The following is a 20,939-nucleotide window of genomic DNA, read 5'->3' as shown; positions in this document are numbered from 1 at the left end:
CCTGTGTAAAGGCAACATAAAATGATGACAAATGTAAAATGGAGTCAAAATTAAGGAACCTCAAGTGGTTGGATTGTTGTGTTTCTGTTCTGGATTGGCTAGTGTTTCCGTCCACTAGTTTTATTGTAACATTGTAACAGCACATTTGCTCGCTGTCAAATTTACAGCAACATTTTGATGGCATTGAATTTCCTGGTAAAGAGTTATCTATTTCAGGGCGCTATTGCAAAATCAGTTGTCTTAGAGAAAGCTGCTTAATACTTGTTTGTGCTAGGACTTCTGGCATTCTTAAATTAGCACATACTTTTCACATGGTAGCCACTATATGTAAACATGATAGGCGATTTCTAAAAGGTATGTGGCTCTTTTGCCAATAAAATAAACGCAGAGACCGGTAGTAAAATGCAAATGAAGTAGAATAATGCAGTTATTTGTGCCAGTGCTAAAAATTGAAAAAAAAAGACTCAGAGAACCCTTAAATTGGAGGTCACAGGGTGCAGCGGAATAGGGAGATAGACTCGTCGTGACGGGCAGAGCCATGAAAAGCCCAGTCCGACCGTCAGCATATGCATTTTAAAAAACATCTCCGCCTCAAAGAAATTGGCACGAAGGACGAATGTGGCAATAACTATGTTCAGGCCTACTATCGTAGTGAAGAATTCACAATAGCCAATGTAGAAAGCACTTTCTTTGAGCATCCGGTGTGTGGCAGTGCAACGGACACTGGGAACGTCTCCAGAAACATGGAATATAAACAAGTACAAGATAGTATTGCGATCACCCAGCCAATGCGTTGTTGTCTAGTAAAGCCGGAAGTGACGCATGTGGGTGGTCTGGAGACGGAGTAACTCGCATGCTTAGGTTTCACATTTGTTTTGTACTCTCTTTATTGTATGCGCTGACGCTGAACAGGTCTCAAAACTTTCAGCATTTTGAAGGTGAAGCAACTGTAGTCTGAGCAACGCTCGAGTGTTCTGCAACGAAAGAGCAGGCTCTGTAGGGATTCAAACGGCGCAGGTAGCGGAGCAAGGAACCCTCCGCATACGTTTCTGAGTCGTAGCTAGCTTCTATTTCTGCAACTTGTGAAAGGAATTGAATGTTGGAGTCACAACCTTTACAGAAAGGCGTCCCCGGTATTCCTATTTTTTTAGGGGTACTGTACGAGCACCTCATTCTTTAAGACTACATAAAGCGCCATGAGTGCTCGTTTCCCAAACATGCTCCAGTTGTTAAAGCTTGTCGAGAGGCTGGTATTTTCTATCTGCGTAGAGGCTTAATATATTATCTTGATTACGACTTCGAATTAATGTGGGTGACGCTGCAGCACCTGCTGGCTATTGTGGACGGACGATTACAGTTGCAAAGTAATATGGAAAGTCCAACAGCTTGCAAAGCTCGGCGCTAAAATTTCTGTACTGAAATTGGCTAAGGCTGAGGATTTTGGCTCTTTGTGAACCAAAATCATTTGGGCAGAATATATATATATATATATATAACAAGCACGGTGAAAGCCCACTCGCGGCAAACGAAGCGGTGACTGGACAAACGTCGTGGCTCATAGAGAATCAAAGAAACCCCATAAAACCACTACTAATTAGCAGTGAGGGAGCGTGCATTCTGTAAACCAGTGATGCGTGTGCACCACAGAGGAACGGGGGGAGGGAGCACAGCAGCGAGGCGAACGCGCGCTGCTGCACGTGCTAGACACGGACGGGAATGGGCGTTGCAAAGGCGGGACATGCGCCCGCCTTTACCCAATACCGTGCGGTTTAAAAAAAAAACACGCTAAAGCCAATGGCGGGCGGCGAAAGCCTTCTCACACGCACGAGCAGCTTTCAGAACACCCTTACAAGAGGTCTCGCGCTGCGCGAGCAATGCTGCGCACTGCAACGCTAGGCGCGAGACCTAAAAAGCAAGAAGAGTAATCAAGCAGAGAAAACTAGAGACAAACTTTAAACAATTCCTATGTGAAGTCCATTCTGTGAATAAAGAAGCAAATATTTATAAGCATATCAAGCCTCCTAGCTTCTATTTCCGCCCATCCTTCCCACAGTAGGCCTGGACAAAATTTGCTTTATGCTGGCATAATTAGCATAATTTCAGTCCAAAAATATGCTATTATGAGACATCGTGTAATTACATGCCATTTGTGGTAAATATTGTCTGCACATGCACCGTAAAAACTTACTGCAAATGCACATCAACAATAACTGCAAGCAGCTGTTCTTAACATCTAAGTAACTTTGCTCTTTTTAAAGTGTAAACGGAACCTTGCATTCCAAGTGTAAGTAAGGATGCATTTTATGCTAAAATACAGCACCAAATGCCAGTTTTGCATTTTACGTAATTAAGTGTAATTCTGCCAACATTTTGCATAATGACACATAAGCAATCTACACTAATTTTGGACAACCTGTAGTTAAAAGTCAGGAATCGCAATGCAATATAATCTGAATATAGGCCACCACACTGTCTAACATGTAGAAAACATTTGCTCCTTTAAGGTGTTCAACATCTCTAAAATATTTGGCAATAGGTTCTGATCCACTACATAATCATTTAGATCGTAAAGCTCTACAGAAACATTCTCATGGGCCCATTGACTCTCAATTCCTTCAATTATACCCTGTGTGTACAACATTTCCAACTCACTCCTCAACTCTGTCCCCACAGCCAAAGGAACTCTCCTAATCTTATGAGCAATAGGACAGGCACCACACCTCAACTGCATGTGATGGGAGAACTTCTTGAATTTTCTCAGCTTACCAAAGGAAATATCTAGAAATTCCTTAACCAACACAAATTCCAACTCAGCACACATATAAATGCACTCTTTCAGCAACATCACTTGTTCCGGGTTATTGGGGTCAAGAACGATTTCCACATTCGTTTGCTCCAACTATCAAGTGAACAGGATGCATCCTTGGTTATATAATATTTTAGACCCCTGGTAGAATTCCCTTTGAAGATTAATGTAGCATCAAACTCACTCGTCAAATCTATAGGATTGCCCCCATAAACTACTGGCTTCACAGTGGTCTCCGTCAGCACAATTCCCTCAAATTATTGCCACTATTTGGTGCAAATTATAGTGATTAGTGCAGTATCTACCAGCATCTTAACAGGCATTTCCGATACATCAAAAACATAATATGGCCTATTAAATACTGTTCTATTTTCTCCACCACCATGCTCCTAGCCATCTTCATGCATTTAGATATATAATACTACATCTTAGTCACCAGTACTAGTTTTAGCATGCAAACTTTCTACAACTCCCACTGAATTAGCAGATTTTTGCCCCCAATTTGAAGTGGATTTACACACTGTGGCAAAAAGATCTTTGTGTGTGCATTTGCTACAGACACGATCAATGACAGGGCAACATTGGGCATCACCCAAATGTGATTTACTCCCACACCTATAACACACTAATTCATTAAATGTTTAATAGTCCCTTGAACTTTAAAAGTTTTGCAAATCTCCTGAACATGCTGAACTTTTGAAACTGACGATAAGGACATTTCTTCTATCAAGATAGTGCATTCTATTCCTGCAGCAGTGTACGTGGCTTTTATCAAGATTACCATATGTGTAGTCAAGAAGGTGCAGTCCTTTTAACAAGCTGGCCCCTGATCATTTCATCCTCGAAGTTTTTATATTCACATGTTGCTGCTAACACATGTAAAACACCTAAAAACTCTCAACTGGTTCCCCTGCTTCCGTAGGTCTCCTGTAAAACGTGTGTTTCGCCATTTGGAGATTTTAGCAAGATGTAAACTTGTTATCCCATGTTTCAATGGCTGGTTCATAATCATAATCATCAACAGAATCACCTTCTCCAAACAAAATGTTTTTGATAATATGCTATCCATTCTGGACCTAAAAGATGCCTCAGCGCCTTCTGTGGCTTCTAGTTATGCCTTGAAATCCTCTTTCCAGTGCTACCAATCAAGGCGTAGCACTCCTGGAGTCTCAAAAAACGCAGGAGAAAATACACTCTGTTGCATTACATATTATAGTAAATGTAGAACTGGCTGTATATTGATAAGGCATGCACTCCAGTTCAGATCTGTTCGAAAATTACCATATAAAGAAAATGACAGTGCGCATATCAGTGAAATATTGTTAAAATACCTTGCTCCATGTTAAAGGAGCGTGCAACACCATGAATAAAGCGAACTCCAAATAACCTTCTGAAGCGCTGTGCCTAATGATCAGAGAACCTCCTTGCTCCATAGTGAAATATGTGTGCTTCAAAGTACTGTAAGCCTGCGATGTTCTGCTGCACTATGAAATGCACAGTTCATCTTAGACTTGAAGCAGCAACAAAATGGCAGCAGGCAGTAGACACAGTTAATGGGCTGCCATCATGCAGAATGTGATGTGCTGACAATTGTCACACTTGGAGCTGGCATTGTTGGTAGGTGAACCGCATAGGAGTTCCACTGCATCGATGATGACCCATAGGAGTGCCACTGCGTGCTGATACCGACCTAACACCAGACTATATAACCGCTGCGTTCCTATTGAATGCCACAGAACAAGGAATTCCGCCTCCAGGAGAGCACGATAACAGCACCCAATGTTCAGATCCACAACCACAAAGGAAAATGAAGATGGAAACGATAAGACCAGAGTCGATCAACAGCTTAAGCACGCGGTATCTGTTGGTCAACTCGACGCCACTTGCAAAGAAGCTCCAAAAGTGAGACACATGCCTTCTTTATTGACGGTAACAGCAAACAGCAGGCAAGGAGACAAGGAGAAACTGACTCACAACCAGTATGTTCCAAATTCAATTGAATGGTAAATTTCTACATGGAATTCCTATCGAACATTCTACCACACCAGGCAAGGAGACAAGGAGCAACTGACAGACAACCAATATGTTCCAATAACAATTGAATGGTAAATGTCTACATTGAATTCCTATCCAACATTCTACCTCACAAAATTACAGCTCGAACAGAACCATTTGGTACATTTTAAATATTGTCCTGCAATAGATAAGCTATGCAGGGGGAGTGGACGCAATGACATATTGGTAAGGTTTGTCACCACCTAAATCAGAAATTAGAATTTTTATGGAATCTGAAGATTGTTCGTTGAAAGGGACATAAGAGTTGTGTTGAGTGTGCAAAGACCAAAGGGGATCATATACGAATTTATTGGACTATAATGTGGAAATAAATGGTGAGGATGTACTGTTTGTGGTTAATTTCAGTGCATTGTAAACAATTATTCCTGAAGAAATATTTTCATGCGATGCTGTAACAGGACGTTAAACCACAGCACATGAGACTAATTTGTTGTACTTCTGGTAAAATATAGTTGGAGGACATGCCTGAAGAAAAGGTGATGTGGCAGATTGAGACTACTGCTATTTTATGTTAGCTGCATCAAGCAGAATTGAATATCAAACTGAATCTTATGGTCTATCCTTTTCTTCCCTCAGTACAAAGTGAGGTGGAGGAAGTTGGGATTATTGCGTCCAGTTAAGCAAATCAAAGTGAAACATTGCAATGGAATAGGCTAGATGATTTTAAACATCACATTAAATTCTGTAGCAATGCAAACTGACTTATCTGAGATGCAAACTTATTTTGTTGACTACTAGTATGTTGTCTTTTCCATGTATTTGCAATTAGGAACTTTGGGGCCTATTAGGATGGCAGACGGACTTGCGTCCGTCCGCCACCCCCGAGGTGGAGGGACCGTTCACAAGGGCATCGGCGGTCCCTCCATGCCAATTAGGATGTGACCGCCACCCTGGCGGTCACATCCTGCATCTTTAACGTTGCTGCTTAAAGCAGCACCCGCCGCAATGTTAAAAATGCATGCAAATGTAGGGGGGTACCATAGGTACCCCCTCATGTGCACCCCACCCCCCCTTAACCCTGAGGGCCCACAAGGGCCCCCCAGAAGAAAAGGTCCACATGCTTTTCCACGGCGGAAAAACCGCCGCGGAAAAGCATGTTTACACATGCTTCCTAATTTGGCTGGCGGTGTCTTGCAGACACCGCCACCAAATAGCAGGCTACACCCCGCGGATCAGCGGCGGATGGACCTGCCGTCCGCCGCTGATCCTACCGCCATCCTGATCTGGCGGGTGGTGTTCACAGGGACCGCGGCAGAGAATCCGCATCCTCCGGGCCGTTGGTGGCTTCCACCGGCCTGGAGGATGCGGATTCACCGCCATCCTAATCGACCCCATAGTTTGTAGTTCTGGATTTTGCTCAGGATGACATAAGCTTTTGGACATGGAAAGAGTGATGGTATGGCAGATATTCAGCTACAACGTTTCTTGATTAGAGACGTTATTTGTTATGTTCTATGTTATTTATGTGCAGTAAGTTGTCGTTCTGGCTACGTAGGGCAGTCAATCTGTAATGTAATTGTGACCACTGCTCAGGCACAAGAAGATGGCGCACACCTATGCTATCCATCTATGTTAGTCTATGATGTCTACTTCAAATTAGAGGTGCCATAACCAAATGTTGCACTGGGTCTAAATAATACCCGAAACAAGATGATGGCACAACTCAATATGACCCTCAGAATACATTTATAGGTCTGTGCAGTCCACCAACACCTTTACTTATTAACCACAGACACTAGAGACGCCACTGTAATGGTAATGTGTGGTCAATCCCAAAAAGCTCAGTTTTGCCTATTCACTGTTATCTAGAAATTAAACCCTCCGCCGACCTCTAACAGACACTACATTCTTTATTTTTTGCAATTTTTTTTAAATGGTTTCTGATTTGAAGGTGACTGATAAACCTCCTGTCTTAAGGAATTATGTTCTCAACCTGCCTCTTTAGTCTCAGTTGTTTTAACTTTCCTCCATCAGTACTGTAGACATAGAAAATATCTTTCAGTCACTTAAACCAAAGGACACTGCATGATTACTGCTTTAGAGCTTTGTCCCTGAATTTGCTCAACTCATCAGGATACTGATCTGCAACTCATCTTAAGAGTGCTTTTTCTCTTGCACTTACTTCGATCCCACCATACTTGCTAACTTTAGGCCAATTACCAATCTACTTGGTTGGGTCAGGTTTATGGAGAAATTGGTTGTTTTTCAGCTTCAACATAATTTGGACAATCCTGGCTTCAGACCTTGCCATGGCACAAAAAGTGCCTTATTGGGCTTCTGTGATGGCAGACTGAGGTGGGCTGACGAACAGAGGGTCTGACTTCTGGTCATAAGGAACCTGTCTGCAGTCATTGATACAGTAAATCACCAAATCATTCTTCAGGGATTGATCGAAGTGGTGCAAGTGGTTTAAGACATTTTTGTACCAGAGAACAGAAAAATATGTTTTTGTTCTTGTTGACTTTAACATCAAAGTGCAGTCCTCTGAATGTAAGATACACGTGTACACCTGGGTTTATAATCACCCTAATACCACTCACACTCTCTGGGGTTTGATAAACAAAATTAATCAATGGATGCACAAGAACCAAGTGCAGCTGATAAGTGAAAAAAGGAGGGGCTTATTTGCAGTCCCTTGGGCCATCGGTGCGTCACTTTTCCATACTAATATTATAAAGAGAGAGCCCAAAACTTTGAGGCGGGTAATCTCAGTAACCACCGCACCAATCACAACACCCAATACAGCGTTGGAAAGGGCAGTTGCAGCAGAAGGACATAGGCTATGCAGACGGATAAAAAAATGTATAAACAAAATTGCAAAATATCCATACTATACTATATACTATCCATACTAATATTATAAAGAGGGAACCCAAACCTTTGAGGCGGGTAATCTCAGTAACCACAGCACTAATCACAACACCCAATACAGCGTTGGAAAGGGCAGTTGCAGCAGAAGGGCATAGGCTATGCAGACGGATAAAAAAATTATTAAACAATTGAAAAAAATCCATACTATCCATCCATACTAATATTATAAAGAGAGAGCCCAAACATTTGAGGTGGGTAATCTCAGTAACCACAGCACCAATCACAACACCCAATACAGCGTTGGAAAGGGCAGTTGCAGCAGAAGGACATAGGCTATGCAGACGGCCACCATATATATATATATTTTTTTGCAGAGTTTTATATAGCGCGAACTTGACCCGAACTGAATCAGGTATCAGAGCGCTTTACATAGCACCAGTTACGTTACATGAGGACACACATTAATTTTGTTAGGCACGGGGAGATTAAGTGATTTACCCAGAATCACAGGATGTTTGGCGTCGTTACCAAGACTCGAACCCAGATCCCCAGGTCCGAGGTCGAGCGCCTTAACTGTTAGGCCAACTCCTCTATACATTTAAAAGGTAAAAGAACCGTGCCAGCAAAGTAGTCCCTTGTGGGCGTGTCTGCGTTGTGCTGTGGGCGTGGGCTGGGGGCGTGTGGTACGTCCATCACATCGTAGGCTGTGGGCGTGTGCTGGGGGTGTGACAAACGCTGGGGGCGGGACAAACGCTGGGGGCGTGTGTCCTGCCTTCATGCCATGTGAGTCGTACATACAAGCGCCAATTACGTTGCTGCGCAGCATCAAGGGGCATGCTGGGGGCGGTGTGAGAAACGCTGGGGGCGTGTGTCCGGCCTTCATGCCATGTGAACGCAATTGCGCCGCATCCAGGGGCACGCTGGGGGCGTGAGAAACGATGGGGGCGTGTGCTACGTTTCGCCCTTCACGCCATGTGGGTCGTACATTAATCAGAAGATCGTCTGCTGTGGTCGTGTGCTGGGGGTGTGACAAACGCGTTCACCTGGAGGCCTGGTAAGTAACGATACTGCAGCCTCTCCTGTACGCTGTTACTGAACTCTCTCATTCAACGAAATTACATGCGCCTACTACCATCAACCAGGGCTCAAGCCGGGCTCAGGCAGTGGATCAATACACTAATTACATGCGCCTGATAACATCAACCAGGGCTGCAGCTGGGCCTCAAGCGGGGGAACACGCGCCTGCTAACATCAAACAAGCCTGCATCTGGGCCTCCAGCGGGGGAACACGCAAATGAGCGTGTCTGCAGGGACAATTACTGCAGCCTCTCCTACTCGCTGTCACTCAACTCTCTCATTAAACGGATTTACCCGTGGCTGAAAATTCTCTCATTCAACGACATTACACGCGCCTGCTAACATGAACCAGGGCTGCAGCTGGGCCTTCTCCGTCCCTATTCTAATGAAACAAAAAATGTTGTCTACCGCGAGATTTTAAAATAAATTGCCCTTGCCAAATACACACATTACACACATTCTATTTCATACCCGGACAACGTCGGAACGGGCTGCTAGTTATGTGATAAAAAGAGATGCACCTGAGGCGCAAGGAGCTTGTAAATAAGCCCCTAAGTTTAGTTTATCTGTTTTGGGGGAAAGCTGTTGGAGACCCAGTCTCAGAGTAAGACCAGGGCAAGAGATGTCCATTAAGGTAGTGTGTCCATAACAAATGCGATCTTTGAATCATTCCTTCCTTCAACTCAAAAGCAAAGATGATGCATTCTAGTAGGATCCACAGACACCACAGTGGTGGTCTAGGGATTTCTTTGTGAAGTGGTGTCGGATTACTCAGGATAAACCATGGACACCACTATAACAGGTTTGTGGTGTCCACCAAGAAGTAACGCACAAGAAATCCAGGCTAGACCAAGGCCATAAAACAGACACAATAGTAGGAAACTATTCAAAAGCAGTGTAGCAGAAACCCCAAATAAAAACATTAGACACTATAATAATAGGTCCTTGGGGTCCACCTAGAAGTGGAAACACGCATTTGCAATGTAATAGGTCTCACATTATTAACGTTTTAGCTATTGGTGTTGCATTATTTAGCAATGCCAATAGCTTAAACTTTAATAATGGCAGACCTATTGCATTGCAAATGCTTGTTTATATCGTGTTTCTCTTCTAAAAAGTGTATTGTTGTGTGTTTTTGTTATGCTATGCTATGCTATGTTTTGTTATGCTATGCTATGCTTTGTTATGCTATGCTATGCTTTGTTATGGTCACCTGCGTGGGTCTATTGACATCAGGGGGAGGTCTGCCCTTACTGAGAAACGCTACCCCTCGCCTGTTTCACCAAGGAGCTGATCCCTTGAACCCCACCTGTGTTCCTGCTGCCGTTTGTTCTGCGGGGGTGTTGCTGGTTGCTGGCTGTGAGGAGAACTGTGCCGGTCCTCGCAGGGACTCAAAGATCCAGGAGTCCCTGCTCGAGGCAAGCGGAGACACCTGAGCACGTTTGCCAGCCCCTCTCACTGGACGCCTCACGAACTTAAAAGTGCCCAGTTTCAATTCCTCTGCGGTCACCTGCGTGGGTCTATTGACATCAGGGGGAGGTCTGCCCTTACTGAGAAACACTACCCCTAGCCGCACCCGCTTCGCGGGTGCCGCGTCTCCTGTTTCACCAAGGAGCTGATCCCTTGAACCCCACCTGTGTTCCTGCTGCCGTTTGTTCTGCGGGGGTGTTGCTGGTTGCTGGCTGTGAGGAGAATTGTGCCAGTTCTCGCAGGGACTCAAAGATCCAGGAGTCCCTGCTCGAGGCAAGCGGAGACACCTGAGCACGTTTGCCAGCCCCTCCCACTGGACGCTTCACGCGGTATATACCCAGCGTATGATACACGCTGCGCGTGAGCGCGCGGGAGTGCGTCGGGCTAAGCCCGGACAAAGGGCGGGCCCTCTGTGGCCCTCAGAGGCCTGAGGAGACTGGACTGGCCCACGGCCCTTGTATCTTTTGGTAATATTAACAAGTGTGTCTGTGGCATGTTCTGCTAAGTCTTAAACCTCTGGTTAACTTTGTGTTGGCAATTAGTATTGCTTGCTGTTCCCCCTGAGGATATCACTCTGTTCATTGTTAAGTCCTTGCACACTGCCTTTTGTTAGGGGTGAATTTATATCATTATAGGCAATCATGTCTAATGTTAAAAACCCTACTAAAGGCCAAGGAGTCTCTACCTTAGATAACTATCTTCTAAAAGTTGTTACTAAAATTAATAATGACCGGAGAGTCTCCTTGGGGAAATCTAGTTCACCGGGAGTTTCTCTTCTGGATTCCGTACTTGTAACATCTCCTGTCACTGTTGTGGATAATATGGATTTGGGTTGTAAGGATGTTTTTGCTGCAGATGTTCAGGTTCACCCTCCCCCACCAGCATCTAATCTAAGTGTTGACATAGAGGTGTGCGTAGATGACCCAGTGGACACTGAGGAGAACAGCTCTAAAGGTGCGAGAGCAGTTCGAGCCTGTAGGAAAATGCCACCTAAACGTGGTGGCGGTAGACCTAGAAAGGCTTTAGATAGTGTCCCCCCCACGCAAAAAGAAAGGTAAACAGGTAGATGCAGAGTTGTTGGATCCTGTTCCTAGCTGCAATACGGACACAGTGTCCTTGGAACGGTTGTTGGGTGTTTTAGAAGTGAAACTGTTGGCAAGAATGGCAGAAATCATCATACCTTTGGAGAAAAAAATAGATTTACTAACACTGGAGGTTGATAGATTAGTAACCTCGTTTCAAGACAGCCAGGTCAGACTGATGAATGGAGTGCCGTTAACAGGGCCCATGATGAGAGGCCGAGTCAGGTGGCCTCTAGTTCAGCTCCACTGTTACAGCAAGCGCCAATACTGGTAAAGTGTTGCAACATAAAGCCAAGATTGTTCCAGCTACCCAAGGGCCAGTAGTGTTTAACAAACCTAGTGATTTTACTCTAGTGGTAAATAGTGGCGCTCAAACTAGAATAGATCTTCCTCCAGAGGCAGCACCCTTTGTGTGTATTTTCTCAGGGGTCCCCGAACTTAAAGAAGGGAAGACTGAAAGTCTTCAGGAGTTAAAAAACAAAGTAGCTTTCTGGCTTACAAAAAATAGACCACTCCCCCCTGCAATTGATGGTCGTATTCTAAATGTACGTAGGGTGGGGTGGTTAGGCCATATGCCTAAAGATATTCCAGGGGACTTGGTTATTATAAACTTTAGAAATAAGTATGTAGTACCCTTTCTTAGAGGTTGGAATTCCCAGGCCAACGATGGCCCTATCATAACATGGGTACTCTCGGATTTGTATCCAAAACCCCGCCCCTGTCCTACGGTGTGCTCTTCTTTGCCACCACGGCCAAACATTTTCCCTTCTCTGGGCCCTGTTAATACGTTTTGCATGGAGTCCCTGATTGCTGCGGGGAGATATGCACCATTGACCAATTTGGATGAAAACGATTGACTCTTTGTTGGGCAGGCTTTAGGTACCTCGGGGGTAGAAAGGGGTCCCCTTAATATTGTTAAAATCACAGAGGTTCCATCTGTAGCCCAATGTTCGGATTCCACCATTACAGCTATTTTACCATTGGCATATGATGATAATGTAGTCCCTCTATTACAGGATGTAGTACCCTCCCACTCTAAGGCCGAAACTTTTGTCCTGGCGGTTTCAAACGGCACCAAGTTTGGTAGTTGGAATATAGCTGGGCTTGAGTCCCGTATGTGTATCCCGGACTGGGTGAATTTTATACAACAAGGTGATGTTTGGTCATTTCAGGAAACCTGGGCACTCTCATCTGTGTTCCTTGTGGGTTATTTAAACTTCAGTAAACCTGCAACTAAAGGACACAGAGGGCGTGCTATGGGAGGCTTGACTACCTGGGTTCGCCAGTATGAGGGCGTCAGAGTGGAGGAGGTTCCAATTGATAGCCCTGATATATTAATGGTTAGTATAAGATCTTCTAAAGGCCTTAATATTCTTTTGATTTACATATATGTTAGGGGCATCCAGGGCGAAGGGTCTCTCCAACCCTCCGCCTCCTGGATGACTTCTTATCAGGAGCATCTGTAGACGGTTACACGGTTGTGATGGGGACTTTAACACCTGTTTTGAACCCCTGAGTTTAGATGATGGCTCACTCACCGAGGTTGAAGATATGACCTGGGGGATTCCCCAGCTTGAGTTATCCCCGATTGGGAAATGGACACAATCCGCAACATTTATTAAAGGGTTGTGTCTGGACCAGGGACTGCGAGCATTAAATGGCAGAGTGCGATTAGATAGGACGGGTAGGCATACCTTCAGCAACGGCAGACACAGTAGCCGTATTGACTATATTCTAGTCGATGTGAAGCTGTGGGCTGCAGTTGTGGATATGGTGGTCATGACCCGCCCGGAAAGTGATCATGATCCGCTGGTGGTGGAACTAAGGGACCACAGTTTCCTTGGGTCTGAGAGCTGTAGGTCTAACGCCGTTCAGGATGAAGTCGTACTCAGTAACGATATGAGAAGGGTACGGTGGCCAAAAATTTCTGCTAATGTAGAGGCACGTAAGGAGATTAGATCCCTGGTGTCTAACTCTCTGGAAGAAATATCTAGTTGTGGGTCACAGGATGATATTAATGCTATAATCACTAATATTCACACCAGTCTATTTTTGGAGTTGAAAAAGCTGTTTGTGAAGTCTATCTCCAAGCAGGGTAGGAGGGGGGAACCTAAAGTTATAACCTGGTATGATGAGGAGTGTCGTCGGACTCATGGGGATTTGTTTAAAGCAATAAAGCAAAAAAAACATAGCCAAATTAGGACTTGTAGGTAGGCATATAAAGATGCTAAGCACAAAGCCAAGATTAATTGGGATGAGGAACGGTGGTTATCGCTAACCGAAGCATGCAGCTTTCGAAACATGCAACAGTTTTGGCATCTTTTAAAATGGGGTAAAACCCAGGAAGATCGCCCAAGCCCTGCTTCGGTTGGCCAACATCAGTGGGTATGTTATTTTGAGGAGCAATTTAGGAACTATAGTAGTGCCCAGGTTGACATTCCCTGTCTTGACCTGGCTGATCCCCTTAAGTTTACGAGTAGTGAAGTAAAACATATTTTGCAGTCTATTCCGAGGGGTAAGGCACCAGGCCCGGATTGTATACCTGCTGACTTATTTCAGCAGGATCAGGATCTCTGGGTCCCCTATATAGTCCATTTGGCTAATGCTCTCGCCTCTGGAGCTAAGGTTCCCGAGTCCTGGTTTGGGGCAGAAATTCTGCCAATTTACAAGAAAAGCGATCGGTCGGTTCCTTCCAACTACCGTCCGATCAGCCTCATTGATGCGGTGCAAAAAATCTCAGCCCGCCTTGTTCTTGGCAGGATTCAGGACTGGATCAGTGAGTTCGACATTCTTACAACACTCCAGGCTGGTTTTCGGTCCCATGTGAGTACTTTAGACCAGGCTTTTCGGTTCATTCTTCTTTATTGGAAGACTGTTATCCTAGGTAAAGGTATACTCTACGCAGCCTTTGTGGACTTAAGGTCCGCGTTTGACCTTGTCCCAAGGGCAAAGTTGTGGGATTGCTTAGTGAAGCTGGGTATGCCAGCTCCCCTTGTACGTCTCTTGGTGAATTTACATGCCCAAACTTTTGCCCAAGTACGCTGGGGAAAACCAGGGGAGGTAACGGATAGATTTCCAGTCGCTAAAGGTGTAAGGCAAGGGTGTTTCTTAGCTCCTACCCTGTTTTCTTTATATATAAATGGGGTTACTAATTATTTTGCTAATCACCCCACTGATGCCCAGTCCCTGGCTGGAATGAAAATCCCTTTGCTCATGTTCGCGGACGATACTCTTTTAATCTCCAAGACCAGACAGGGTCTTCAACAGGCCCTGACAAGGTTTGAATTGTTCTGCTGCGAGCATGAGCTTGAGGTGAATGTGTCCAAAACAAAACTCATGGTACTAAGAGGACCCACTCCGATTACAGCTAGGGTTACTATGGGGGGCGCAACCCTGGAACAGACTAAATTGTTTACCTATCTTGGAGTTACGTTTAGCGAGACCCTTAGTTGGTCTCAACAGGTTGACTTATTGGCATTAAAGCATGCGCAGATAGGAAGAGCCCTTCTTAAAGAACATAAAAGCTCCTATACCCGGCCTTTGTCCCCATTAATGAAGATTTATGGAACGAAAGTTCTACCCTCTGTCTTATATGGGGCGGAGCTCTGGGGCTACAGCAATCTCGATCCTCTGAAAGTTGCCCAAAACAAATTCCTTAGGGTGGCCATTGGTCTCCCGCAGTCAACACCGCGGATCCCACTCTTGTACGGTCTTGGGTGTCAACCAGTGGAGGACCTAGCCAGATTGCGACCGTTAGCGTTCTGGCGCCGCCTTTGGACAACGCCCCAACTTTTGCTTTATGCAAGAGCATGCATTTAGGTCAGGGATCTTCCTGGCTCCTCTAACATAGATTGGTTCAAAGATTTAAGAACTACCTTGTGTGCCATGGGGCTAGGAGAACTATGGTTAAACCCCGATACTGCAACCTTCCCACCCAAAAAGGAGTTGAAGTTACTATATTGGGATTGGGTTGTAGGAAAAAGACACTCAGGATTGACCGTTAGTAACCTTATTGGTACTTTTGTTGTTATGAAGGATGTCTCCTGTCTTGAAAAGTACTGGGATGTTATAACCAAGCCCCTGGACCGTAAATTATTTCACCAATACAGATGCGGTTCATTGCCATTAAGGGAGTTCACTAAAGCGTGGGGTAAGGGTGGGTCTGGGTACTGTCCTATGTGCTCAGGGCAGGGTGAAAGTGTAAATCATTTTCTTTTTGTTTGCCCGCTGTATGTTGCCCCAAGATTAAAGTGGTTAAGTCCAGTTTGTAGAAGCTTGGGAACTCGCTCAGCAGCAACAGCCAGTAGGATATTAAAGACAGATCTGTCGCCCGTGATTGTAATTGGAGTAGCAAAATACTTAGGCTGGGCTTGGATCTCAAGAGCAAGGTTTATCAACTCGACTTAGGCTCTAGCCTAAAATTCATAGGCCTTTTCATTGAGTGTGTGTAAATGTGTAATTAGTTACTGTGCCCAAATTTACTATGGTTATTTAACTAAGGATCTATTGTAAAAATGTTAAAATAACTTTCAAACGAAGTTCTGTATAAATGATTTAATATGGTCTTAGATTGGTTTTAATACTATTTTAAATTATTTTTATAAATAATACATGTATTTTAGCCATTGTAAATTGTGATGCATGTCTTTTATGATGTAATAATCGAATAAAGACTTCCTTGAATTGAAATTGAAATTGCTATGCTATGCTTTGTTATGCTATGCTGTTTTGTTGTGCTATGCTGTTTTGTTGTGTTTTGTTATGCTATGCTGTTTTATTGTGTTTTGTTATGCTATCCTATGTTGTGTTTTGTTATGCTATGTTATACTCACACACTGCTGTCTCACACACACTGCGTTCTCTCTTACACACACTGCTGTTTCTCTTACACACACTGCTGTCTCTCATACTGCTCTCACACACTGCTGTCTCTCTCACACACTGCTGTCTCTCTCACACACTGCTGTCTCTCTCACACACACTGCTGTCTTTGTTACACACACTACTGTTTCTCACACTGCTATCTCTCACACAGTGCTGTCTCACACTGCTGTCTCACTCACACTGCTGTCTCTCTCACACTGCTGTCTCTCTCACACAGTGCTATCTTTCACACTGCTCTCTCTCTCACACTGCTGTCTCTCTCACACACCATGCTCTCCCTAGGAGACACACAACGCTGTCTCTCTCTCACACACTGCTGTCTCTCTCACACACATTGCTGTCTCTCTCACACTGCTGTCTTTCTTACACACACTGCTGTCTCTCACACTGCTGTCTCTTACACACCATGCTCTCTCTAGGACACACACACTGTCTCTCTTACACACTGTTGTCTCTCTTACACACACTGCTGTCTCTCTCAGACTGCTGTCTCTCACACACACACTCTCTCTCACACTGCTGTCTCTCTCACACTGCTGTCTCTCTCACACTGCTGTCTCTCTCACACACCATGCTCTCCCTAGGACACACACTGCTGTCTCTCACACTGCTGTCTTTATCTCAAACACACTGCTGTCTCTCTCACACATACTGCTGTCTCTCTCACACTGCTGTCTCACTTATACACACTGCTGTCTCACACTGCTGCCTCTCACACTGCTGTCTCACATACTGCTCTCACACACACTGCTGTCTCTCACACACTGCTGTCTCTCATACACTGCTGTCTTTCCTACACACACTGCCGTCTCTCACACTGCAATCTCACACATTGCTGTCTCTTACACACCATGCTCTCTCTAGGACACACACACTGCTGTCTCTCTTGCACACTGCTGTCTCACTTGCACACTGCTGTCTCTCTTACACACACTGCTGTCTCTCACACTGCTGTCTCTCACACTGCTGTCTTTCACACTGCTGTCTCTCACACACACACTCTCTCTCACACTGCTGTCTTTCATACACACACTGCTGTCTCTCACACACAGTGTTGTATCTCACACAATGCTGTCTCTCACACAGTGTTGTCTCTCTCACGCTGCTGTCTCTCTTATACACCATGCTCTAAGAGACACACACTGCTGTCTCTCTCACACTCCTGTCTCTCTCACACTGCTGTCTCTGTTACACACCATGCTCTCTCTAGGACACGTACTGCTGTCTCTCTCACACTGCTGTCTCTCTTACACACCATGCTCTGTCAAGGATACACACACTGCTGTCTCTCACACTGCTGTCTCTCTCACATAAAATGTTAAAACGGATCTGGAATTTAGACAGTAGCACGCCATCACCAAATTTTCTATTGGTGAGTTTGCACACCAATTATAGATCAAAGATATTCATTGTTAAGTGCTCTAAACAAGCCTTTACAGTTGTCCTCATTCCAATTATTCCCATCTCTTGGCCTCACTTGAGTGCCTTCATCTTCAATGTACATGCACTTTTACTGTAAACTATTTATGCCTTCTTAGCAGTGCTTAATGTGTAAAATACTAAGTACTGGGGCTCCAAGCCCCCCTCAAAAACTCCCCACCAGCGTCACCGTATACGGGGGCAACACCCAAGTCAGCCACCACCAAATGCTGCCTGACCCCCCCACTCTATCCCTGCAGGCTCCGCTCCACACCTGCCCCCCACCCCACAGTCAGCAAAAGGCACCCGTCGCGACAGCACACACATCCAAGAAACAAACGTTTAAATAGTGACGCTGTTTCCATAAGTTTTATTTCACATAATTATGTAAAAACGTTTGCAAGTGACACAACCCACCAAGTAAACACAAAATACGCACACACCATGCACGTACCAATCTGTGATATGATCAGTATGGCATGTCAGTCCTCTGCGTTAGAAGCGATTTTTCCACAGCTACATTCCAACTGATACCTAGATCTAATCTCTGACCTCAATTCGGGGCAAGGCGCAACCTCTCGTACTCTCCAACCCCCGCTACACCCACCCTAGGATTCTGCATTCCCTCCTCCCGTGGACCACCCCGCCTAGCGCCCACATTACCCTGGCAGTTCTAGAGGCTACTTATTTACACCCGCTGTGCCGATGTTTTGGCCTCCCAACTGTAATTTTAATAGATGGAGATATTGCCCACTTTCAATTTACTGCGGCCAGGTTGCACCCTGGCACCCACAGCACTGGTGAACCTCACCGTATCGTTTACCCAGTGAAAATGGACCTAATTTACTTTAATGCAGTTGAATCTTACTCAAAGAACTGTGCCAAAAGTCTAAATCGGACAACCTGCCTCACCAGTTTATATCCGTTAACTGTTAGTTATGGTTTCATGTAAGATATATTAAGTATATACATAAATTCTATCTGAGCCACTGAGTAAATAAGTGTACAACGAAATGGTATGCTATAGGAAGTTATATTATGAGGCGTATCTTGCACGTCTAAGGTAGGTAGGTGTATGGGACTCCACAATAGTACAGACGCGGGGTGCTTCAGGTACAACATGGAGGTGCTTCAGAATTAACCCAGGAGTACACGGATTACTCTCAATAGCGACGCGGATGCAGTGGTGCAGGTCACTGGGCACCCTATCCGCAGGTGTGCGAGGGCACTGTACCCCTCAACCTATGTCACAGGTGAGGCTCATCCCCTCCCCTCCCCTCACTACCCTCCCTCTGCAGGTCTCCCGTTTACACCCCACAGCCGTGGCTCCTGCCTACGCCTCCGGTGACAGATCATGGTGAAAGGAAGCAAATAGGAACCCAAACACACATCCACCCACTACACCCCTTTGGATAAAGTGCACGAGCACGCCCCTGACAGGTTCACCAAACGCCGAACTCAAGTACAAACGGCGGGGGTGGCACAGGCTCTCCCCCGTGTGAGGGGCCCAGTGAAGGAGTGTGAGATGAAGGTGCGCCATGGAGAGGGGAGGGGGGTGCTGTCACTGGCGTGCTCCTCCGGGCACTGAAGCCCTCCTACTGTACTTAACTGCGGCCAGGTTGCACCCCAGTGCCCTCGGCACTGGCTGTGCAGCTCCGCTGACACACCTCATCATCCTCTAAGTTCACACGAGGGTCCGATCTGTGCTGAGCAAACAAAACAAAACTGCAGACAGAAGTCTTTGTAATTGTCCGCCCCTTCCTTGCAGAGCTGCCCGAAAGCTGCTGGGCAACACAGGCTCCCAACAGAGAGCCATCTTTAATCATGCGGTGTTCACGCTGTATTAGCATGCGGCAGTCAGCAAATGAAAAAAAAAATAAAACCATTAATCAGGACCTGAGCAAATCAAAAACCAGTCGGACAGAGGGGCGTGGGTTAAAGCCCCTTTCTCTCATACTGTTTACATAAGCTCTCGCAGGCGAGGAGCGCTTGCGCTCCTAACACCAGGCGAGACCTAACGAGTGGTGCGCGCGCACGCCACAGCGAAGCATGTGATTTCAATTATCGCGCCCGTGTCTGGGCATGAGAATTGAAACCACATGTCGCCAATGCGCGTAATAGACACCAATAGACCGCGGGCGGAGCAATGCGCCCGCCTTTGGCCTATTGCGTGCTCTCTTAGTAAAAAACACGCATGCGAAAACCAATAGAGTGCCCCTAAAGGAAAGCACACGCTCTTGTGTGTGCCATTCCTAGGTCAGCTACCCAAACCCCGTTTTTCCCTTACTAAATGTCTCGCACTGCACGAACAGTGCTGCGCACTGCAACGGTTGGCGCAAGACCTAAAAAAGGGGGTGATTCAGTTATCTGCTAAAGGAAAAAGAAGTACAGAAAATACTTAAAATAGAGACACCGGAGAGAAGGTGAGTTTAGGGACGAAGAGGCACATCAAGGGCACAGTTTCTGGGCTTAGGACTTAACAGGCACCAAAATGTCCAAACAAGAGGCTCGTTAAGGAGACTAGCACACACCACCTTTTACAAGACTAAGGACGCCATTCTAGGGGAAGACATACATTTAAAATGCTCCCATTACATTGACTATCACTGCAAACCTCACATTCTTACCTATTTTTTGAGACAATTCTTTACTGACTTTCAGCAACATAAACAATTTCTTTTTTCAACTTACGCCCAGAGAAAGCTCATCAGCACAAGAGCCATGTAGCTTTACACACGAGTTGGCGGACGCTCTTCTTTATGATGTGAAATTATCACCTTCCACGATTATGACACAGTATGATATCTTACTTCCATACTAAATTTTAAAGTTTTTTAAAGTCATTTAGCTGCCAGATTAATTTGTAGCAAATATTTAATTGATGCACAGATTTTTCCTTGTACTGAGTAAGTAAATGAGCATTCACAAAAAAACGATAGTAATTAAAAAGTCATGATAAGCGGCTATAAATAATTAAAAAATATAGTTAAATTTTACATAGTTAATATGAAAAAGGGTGCACCAAACACAGTCAAAACAACACAACATACATTTTACACATCACACATGAAGCATATGCAAGTTTAAAAGCAACAGAACATGGTGGATGGCTCACTACACCGACATAGTGCGCTACAGTTTAGAAGCTGCATAAGAAGGAGCTGCTTATTGGGGTCTTTCGTTTACGGTATTGTTTCTCACATCTCTAGCAACCATTGATGTTAAGTAATTTTTAGGTTAGAGTTGAGAAATAGGTTTGTGTTTAAATTTGTGTTTAAAAAAACCCATACGTTTGCATTAAAAACATATTGGTA

At 45.0% G+C, this 20,939-nt stretch overlaps 1 long non-coding RNA gene across 3 annotated transcripts in view; it reads right to left on the bottom strand.

The window, feature by feature from the left end:
• Positions 1–20,939, bottom strand: part of LOC144767229 (uncharacterized) — a 353,258-nt gene that overhangs the window by 239,235 nt on the left and 93,084 nt on the right. The window lies entirely within an intron of this gene.

This window comes from Lissotriton helveticus, chromosome 7 (genome assembly GCF_964261635.1).
Source record: "Lissotriton helveticus chromosome 7, aLisHel1.1, whole genome shotgun sequence".
Classification (NCBI taxonomy): domain Eukaryota; kingdom Metazoa; phylum Chordata; class Amphibia; order Caudata; family Salamandridae; genus Lissotriton; species Lissotriton helveticus.
Note: the sequence above shows the minus strand (reverse complement) of the source record. Positions and strands in the feature narration are given on the sequence as shown.